Source organism: Rhineura floridana, chromosome 7, assembly GCF_030035675.1.
Source record: "Rhineura floridana isolate rRhiFlo1 chromosome 7, rRhiFlo1.hap2, whole genome shotgun sequence".
NCBI lineage: Eukaryota > Metazoa > Chordata > Lepidosauria > Squamata > Rhineuridae > Rhineura > Rhineura floridana.
This window is the reverse complement of record NC_084486.1, coordinates 109,989,236-109,997,265: the sequence shown is the minus strand read 5'-3', so window position 1 is coordinate 109,997,265 and position 8,030 is coordinate 109,989,236.

Below are 8,030 nucleotides of genomic sequence, written 5' to 3'. Positions count from 1 at the left end.
CCACCCACTGGTGCAGAGAATGTGAGGGCCAGACTAGGAGAAGGGAAAGGCAGTGACCTTCCCCCTTACTCTTCTTCAATGCAGAGAGTGTGCTAACTTGCATAATAGGCTATGTAAAGATCAAGTTAATATGGACCATAGATGTAGCATGTTTGTGAAATCCTCTTGATTTAAGTACTTTCTTCCAGTCCTTGAAACCTCTTAAAGACATTATTATTATTATTGTTGTTGTTGGATTTATATCCCGCCCTTCTTCCCAGTAGGAGCCCAGGGCGGCAAACAGAAGCACTAAAAACACTTTAAAAACAAACATTAAAATATATTAAAAGAAATCATCCTTAAAAACATATTAAAACAAAACATCTTTAAAAACATCTTTTTTTAAAAAAAGCTTTAAAAACATATTAAAAAGCAATTCCAACACATAATGCGATAAGGTCTCTACTTAAAAGGCTTGTTGAAAGAGGAAGGTCTTCAGTAGGCGCCAAAAAGGTAACAGAGATTGTGCCTGTCTAATATTTAAGGGGAGGGAATTCCAAAGGGCAGCAGCCACTACACCAAAGGTCCGCTTCCTATGTTTTCCAGAAAGGATCTCCTGATAAGATGGTGTCTGCAGGAGATCCTCACTTGCAGAGCACAGTGATCGATGGTCTTTCTGGTATCCTGGTCCCAAGCTGTATAGGACTTTGTACACCAAAACCAGCATCTTGAACTGAGCCCTGTAACTAATGGACAGCCAATGCAATTCATTCAGCAGTGGGGTGAAATGTTGGCAATACCCTTCCCCAATGAGCAATCTCGCCGCCACATTTCACACCAGCTGCAGCTTCCAAACCAACCTCAAGGGCAACCCCACATAGAGCGCATTACAGCAATCCAGCCTGGAGGTTACCAGTGCATGGACAACAGTGGTCAGGCTATCCCTGTCCAGACACTCCTAGCCACTGAGGTCACCTGGGCCTCTAGTGACAAGGATGGATCCAGGAGCACCCCCAGACTATGGGCCTGCTCTTTCAGAGGGAGTCGGACCCCATCCAAAGCAGGCAACTGACCAATTATCTGAACTCAGGAACCACCAACCCACAGTGTCTCCATCTTGCTAGGATTCAGACTCAGTTTATTGGCCCTCATCCAGCCCACCAGACAGCAGTCCAGGGCTCACAAGGCCTCTCCTGATTCAGATGTTACAGAGAAATAGAGCTAGGTATCATCAGTGTACTGCTGACACCTTGGCCCAAATCTCTTGATGACTGCTCCCAAGGGCTTCATATAGATGTTAAACAGCATGGGGAACAAGATGGTACCTTGCCGCACCCCATAGCACAACTGCCAGGAGGCCAAAAGACAATCACTCAATGCTATTCTCTGAAAATGACCCTGGAGATTGGATCGGAACCACTGTAAAACAGTGCCTCTAATACCCATCTCACTAAGTCGGCCCAGAAGGATACCATAGTCAATGGTATCAATAGCCACTGAGAGATCAAGTAAGAATAACAGGGCGCACTCCCCCTGTCCTCCTCCTGATAGAGGTCATTCATCAGGGCGACCAAGGCCAATTCAGTTCCATAACCAAGCCTGAACCCAGACTAGAATGGATCAAGATAATCTGTTTCATCCAATAGTACTTGCAATTGCTGCACCACAACTCTCTCGATCACCTTCTCCGAAAGGGGGATATTTACAACTGGGTGGTAGTTGTCACAAACCAATGGATCCAGGGTGGGCTTTTTCAGGAGCAGTCAGATCACCGCCTCTTTCAGGGTGGTTGGAACCACTCCCTCCCACAAAGATGTGTTGACCACAGCCTGGATCCACTCGGTCAACCCCCTCGGCAAGCTTTAATAAGCCAAGAAGGGCAACGGTTGAGAGGACATGTTGCTGGCCGCATTGTCGCAAGCACCTTGTCCACGTCATCAGGCCGCATCAACTGAAACCAACTCCAAGAAGTTGCAGCAGATGTTGCACTGGACACCTCATTGGGGACTACAGTAGCTGTGGATGCGGCATCAAGATTGCTATGGAGGCGAGCAACATTACCCTCAAATTGCCTTGCAAACAATTCACAGTGGGCCTCTGAAGTGTCTAAAATTCCATTTCCTGGAGCTGATGTCAACAGATCCCTGACAATATGGAAAAGCTCCACTGGATGGTTACTTGAGGATGCAATGATGGCAAGAGAATTGAGCCTTCTTCATCGCCCTCACCCACCACATAGTAGGCATGGTTATGTTTTACTTGTGCCCAATCAGCTTCACAGCACATCTTTCGCCACTTGTGCTCTAGCTGTCATCCATTCTATTTCATTGTCCTTAGCTCACTGGTGTAGCAAGGTACAAACCAGGCTCCACAATGCCAGAGAGGGCACTCAGGGGCAACCGTGTCAACAGCCTGGCATGCCTTGCTGTTCCACAGCATGACAATGGCTTCAACAGGGTCACCTGCTCTATCTACTGGGAACTCCCCCAGGGCATTCAGGAATCTAGTGGATTCCATTAGTCTCCAGGGGTGGACCATCTTAATCTGTCCATCACTCCTGCAGGGGAGGATTGGAGCTGTAAGTCTAAGCTTTACCAAGAAGTGGTCTGACCATGACCATGGGGTGACATCCACTCCCCCTATCTCCAGACCACCCCTTCCTCCATCTGGAGCAAAAACCAAGTAAAGGGTGTGCTCTGCCCTATGTGTCAGGCAGGTGACAGCTTGAGACAGCCCCAGGTCATCATGGAGGCCATGAAGTCCCAAGCAGGAACACTAGAGGCAGCCTCAGCATGGACATTGAAATCACCCAGCACTATCATTCTGGGCACCTCCAATGCCACAGCTGAGACAGATTCCGCCAGCTCAGTCAGAGAAGCTGCCAGGCAGCAGGGTGGATGGTATACCCGCAGCAACCCTAGTTTACTGTCTCCTTGGCCTGACATCAGGTGCAGGCCCTTACAGCCAGCTCCAAGTCAGAGTGGTTTCCTGGTGACAAAGTGGAAGTTAGGTAGACCTTAGCAACTCCTCTCCCCCGTCCCTGCAGCTTTTGCTGTTGTTGTACTGAGTATCCAGGTGGGCAAAGCTGGGTCAGACCAACTTCTCCCAGCTCACTCACCCAGGTCTCGGTAATGCACACCAAATCAGCATCTTTATCCATGATCAGATGTAAGGGCCTTCCCAAGGGCAGCTGGTCCTTTATGCCTCCTGATCCAGCCATGACCTGATACAGAAGGCTGCAAGATTGACTGCAGCCTCTCTCTGGAGTCAGGGTCAGGCAGCGGGTCCCAATGCGGCACTTGCCTGGGACCTCAGCTGTCTCAAGAGACAGCAACCCAGAGGAGTGAGCAAGCAAGCACCCAAATGCTCAGGTACTAACACCCAGGGCAGGTCTTCTCCAGTGCTGCATCTTGTTTTGACATCTTTTGTTGGAAATTTTGACAAATCCAGCAGAAAACTGCATCCGCTAATGGAAAATGTTCAAACCATTCATAGTTTTGAGTGAAACCATTCTTGTCAGAAATTACAGCCCTTGCTGTTCTCCAGGTATGAATGAAGTTTAATCTGTTGAATTGTCTCACCTTTTGTTTGAGAGCTCCCCAAAATAGCAGATTCAAAAGTTTGACTTTGCTTATAGCTATAGTTCTCTTTTGCCTGTGGTCTGTCCCTGTGCTCTGATTCTTCATGAATTGGTTTGACAATGACAGTGAGCTCCTGAGCTTGAGTTTAATGCTGAATGATATATCTCAGCTTTAGATTCCACCCAAAAAACAAATGTCACTACAAATATAGGGAATGGCAGAAAGAAAATTATGCAAACTTATGCAAGTTTAGAGTGTGTTTGTTAACTCCTCTTTGGAGGGACCCTCCTTCTAGTCTTCTTCCTCACTTTTAGATTTTCCTTCCTGTTGGACAATCAAGGGGAACCTTTTAAACTGGTTACTCTGTAAAGAGCTAACTAAGCAATTAGAACAGCCATTCCCAACCAGTGTGCTTCCAGATGTTGTTGGACCACAATTCCCATCTTTCCTGACCATTGGCAATGCTGGCTGAGGCTGATGGGAGTTGTGGTCCAACAGGATCTGGAGGCACACTGGTTGGGAAAGGCTGAATTAGAAACTAATTATGGAAAGCAATTGGATATTTTTACTCATTGCTGGTTTTATTTTTCTGCCCAGAAACCCTGAAAAGGGCTCATGCTGACCTGCACACATTGGGAAATCAGAAATTAGGCCTGAGTTAAAGCCTAGGCTGTTAGCCAGGCAGCTAACTGTAGTGTGCCCAGCAGTGTTCCTATTTCTCTAGGGCTGTTTTCATCCTTTGCCATCAAGTACTCAGGAAAAAGAAGAAAAATAGCCGCTATGGTTGTGAGTATATTACTTTAAAAGAGAAAATGATAACTGAGGGTACATATTTTTTCAGATTATGTTATCTCTTTATTTCACTCTTTAGCAATAAGTACCCAACCTTGCTCTACTCATCATAGCAGAATAAACAAACAAACAAGCTTCTTTATTGCTTGCTGGGTAGAGATCACAACTGAAACTGAAAAGCAGAGCAAAAGAAGGTCCAAGGGGTGGAGTCTAACACATAAAACAATGTTCTAATATTTAACTCTTCAGAATCACTTAAACATTATAGGGTGACTGTGATCATGAAAAACCTACCCTCAGTCAGGGAAAGCCTTGAGTGGGCTCTTCCAAGACTTTGGTGGGCTCTTCCACATGAGGCTTTTGTTGAGCACTCACCCTACCTTATTCACTGAGTTTTTCAAAGGGTCCTATTTAGGGATGGGATCTGTTGGCTGGTGCTAGTTCGAAAGCCTAACAGGCTGACATCAATTCAAGTTCATTTTGTATCCATTAGCATTTTGCTTATACCCATCTGTGTGGTTATTTCACTCAGAAAAAATATTGATATTAATATCAATATTTTTAAAGGAACTATTGATATTTTGAAGGAAATATCAATATTTCCTTTAAAATCATCAATATTTCAAAAGGAAATATCGATAAATTATTCTTATAATCAATGTTTTAGAGGCAGATTTTTTTAAAGGTCCATTTAAAAAAAAAACTGCGAAAAATCACTACACTAAAATCTGATCCTCAGCAATTGAGAATAAGTCCTATTCTTAAATTGCTCCTTAAAACAAGCTATTGTTCTTTAAACAGAGGCTGTCACTATCTGTGCTATCAGAAATTAAAACGGCAATTCCCCCCTCCCAAAAAAAATCTAGGTGGGGGAAAGTACAACTCTAGGGGGTAATGAACCTACTTACCCCACTCTGGCTACTGCGCTGGTTTGGGAGTGTTGAACTCTGATCTGTATCAGGAAAAGATTCTGAATTGGTGCCTCAAAGCTGCTTTTTCTTGACCAATAAAAAGTGCCCAGTTTAAGCGTGTTTTTAAAAAACCCTCTTTATCATATCATGCAGTATGGCCCATAGTCATGAGATGTTGACAGAAGAGCAACAGCATTTTTTTTATTCTTTGCTGGTCAGTTTCTCAGTATATTTCTCAACTGGAAGACAGATCAACGTGGTCCCTTTTGTTGTTTTATCCCATGTTTAACTTCTCCACAGCTACTTTACCTAGAAACTTGTAGTCACTATGTGGTGCAGGGCCGGATTAAGCTGAGGAGGGCCCCTAGGCTGATTGTTGTTTGGGGGCCCCTTCTCCTCTTAGGCAGATCCGCAGAAAAGCCGCAGGAGGGATTGCAGGACAGGAGCTTCTGAGCTGCCCGCCATCCCATCCCATCCCCCCCTTCACCTACCTTTCCACTTTTTTGCTGCTGCGTGCACTGCGCGTGCAGGTTTGCCATCAATCAAGATGGCGGCCAAGGTTTCCCTAAGGGGCTGAAGCCTCTGCCGCCATCTTGGTTGATGGCAGCAATGTGCTCATGTAGCACGCATGCATGCCATCAACGAAGATGGCGGTAGAGGCTTCAGCCCCTTAGGGAAACCTCGGCCGCCATCTTGATTGATGGCAAACCGCAAAAAACAGCGGAGAAAAAGGTAAGTGAAGCAGGGGGATGGCGGGTGGTTCGGAAGCTCTTGCATGGGCCTCCAAGAGCTCCGGGCCCCTAGGCTTCAGCCTACTAAGCCTAATGGATAATCCGGCCCTGATGTGTCAGGTGCAGGATGGGTGGGTGTGGGTTGGCCAAAAGGACCTTGTGAGCCAAATGGGGAGGCCCAGTGAGCTTCATTAGGCCTACAGATCAGAGGTTTCCCACTGCTGTTGTGATATATTGCAGACCTATGTAGCCCCAACTCCTTGTCTTTTTCGGGCCAAGCCATGTCTTTGTTTTTGCTTATTTGGCCAAATTTTAATCATATAAAGTTAGCCTACATTCTCTTCAGCCCACAGTTCCTTATGTGATTGTTTCAATACTTCAGTGTCCATCTACATCCTTGCAAAGCTTTTCACATTTGGTTGGTTAAGACTGTGTTCAGACGTACCGAATTATCTCCATGAGTGATAACCTTTGTTAAAAGTGAGCTAATAGTATTAGTGAGAATCAGATCATGATTTTGTATGTAGAGACCTAGACATTTTTCCCCTTAGGGAAGGCCATCATAACACACATTGGGAAGGCCTCTTTCTCTTTCAAATCTTTTTAGATTTGCATCTCTTTCCCATTTTGTTTTTGTTTCCATACTGACAAACCTCAGACTTGTTTTGTAGCACTGTTAAAAATCATGTGGTAGTAATTTGGCAGGAAGTTTAAGAGGTGATCAAAAGCTGTGGGCATCAACTCATTTTCTAAGTGACAAGAGTGAGTTCAGAGGAGCATCAACTTGTGTCGGGTATAGTATATATATAAAGAACCCTTTACTCTCCAGCTTGTGGGTATCTTTCTTGTGGCTGTGGAAAGCAAAGCTTTGGAAACACAGTTGTGGTACATGATTAAACTTAAAAGATCAGAAACCAGAAGACAAAGAAAACAACTTACTTTATAACTCTCGTAATTTTGAGGCAATATCATTCTATGTGTACCTGAGGTAATAGTTGTGGGTGGCAACGTCAGATAGGAGAAAATGGATCTAAATGATATAAACTTTTATCACTTGATTTATAAACTTTTATCAGTTGATTTTTTTTGTTTATCAGATAAAATACTGCTGCTTCCAATTTGTTCTGAATCTATATTGAAAGAAGGAAAACACATTTAAAAGCCAGGATAAATAAGGTGTAAAGAACAGGAAGAATGGAACTCTGATGGGATGGAGAAATGGGGCAGCTTCAGGAGGCACCAGAGAGCTCCATACCATTCCTGTGGTATAAGGAGTAGGGAAATAATCGGGTTCAGTGCTGCCTCTGGCTCAGGCTCTCAGATCTCAGGGCCTGAAAAATCCTAGTTTAGAACAACTGGAACAGTTCAAACTGGAACAGGTTCAGAGGAGGGCAACAAAGATGATCAGGGGACTGGAAACAAAGCCCTATGAGGAGAGACTGAAAGAACTGGGCATGTTTAGCCTGGAGAAGAGAAGACTGAGGGGAGATATGATAGCACTGTTCAAGTACATGAAAGGTTATCACACAGAGGAGGGCAGGGATCTCTTCTCGATCGTCCCAGAGTGCAGGACACGGAATAATGGGCTCAACTTGCAGGAAGCCAGATTTCGATTGGACATCAGAAAAAACTTCCTAACTGTTAGAGCCATACGACAATGGAACCAATTACCTAGAGAGGTAGTGGGCTCTCTGACACTGGAGGCATTCAAGAGGCACCTGGACAGCCATCTGTCGGGAATGCTTTGATTTGGATTCCTGCATTGAGCAGGGGGTTGGACTTGATGGCTTTATAGGCCTCTTCCAACTCTACTATTCTATGATTCTATAAACTGAGGTATACTCCCTTGGATCAGGGATCAGGGCTGCATACACAGCATGCATTTACAACACATTTAAAGCAATCCTGTGAATTGCACTTTGTTAAGGGTGCTGGAAATTGTAGCTCTGTTAGGGGTAAACTACAGTTCCCAGGATTCTTAGGTCGGTGCTTTAAGTGTATGGTGTGTATACAGCCCAAGTGGAGGTTGAGGAGGA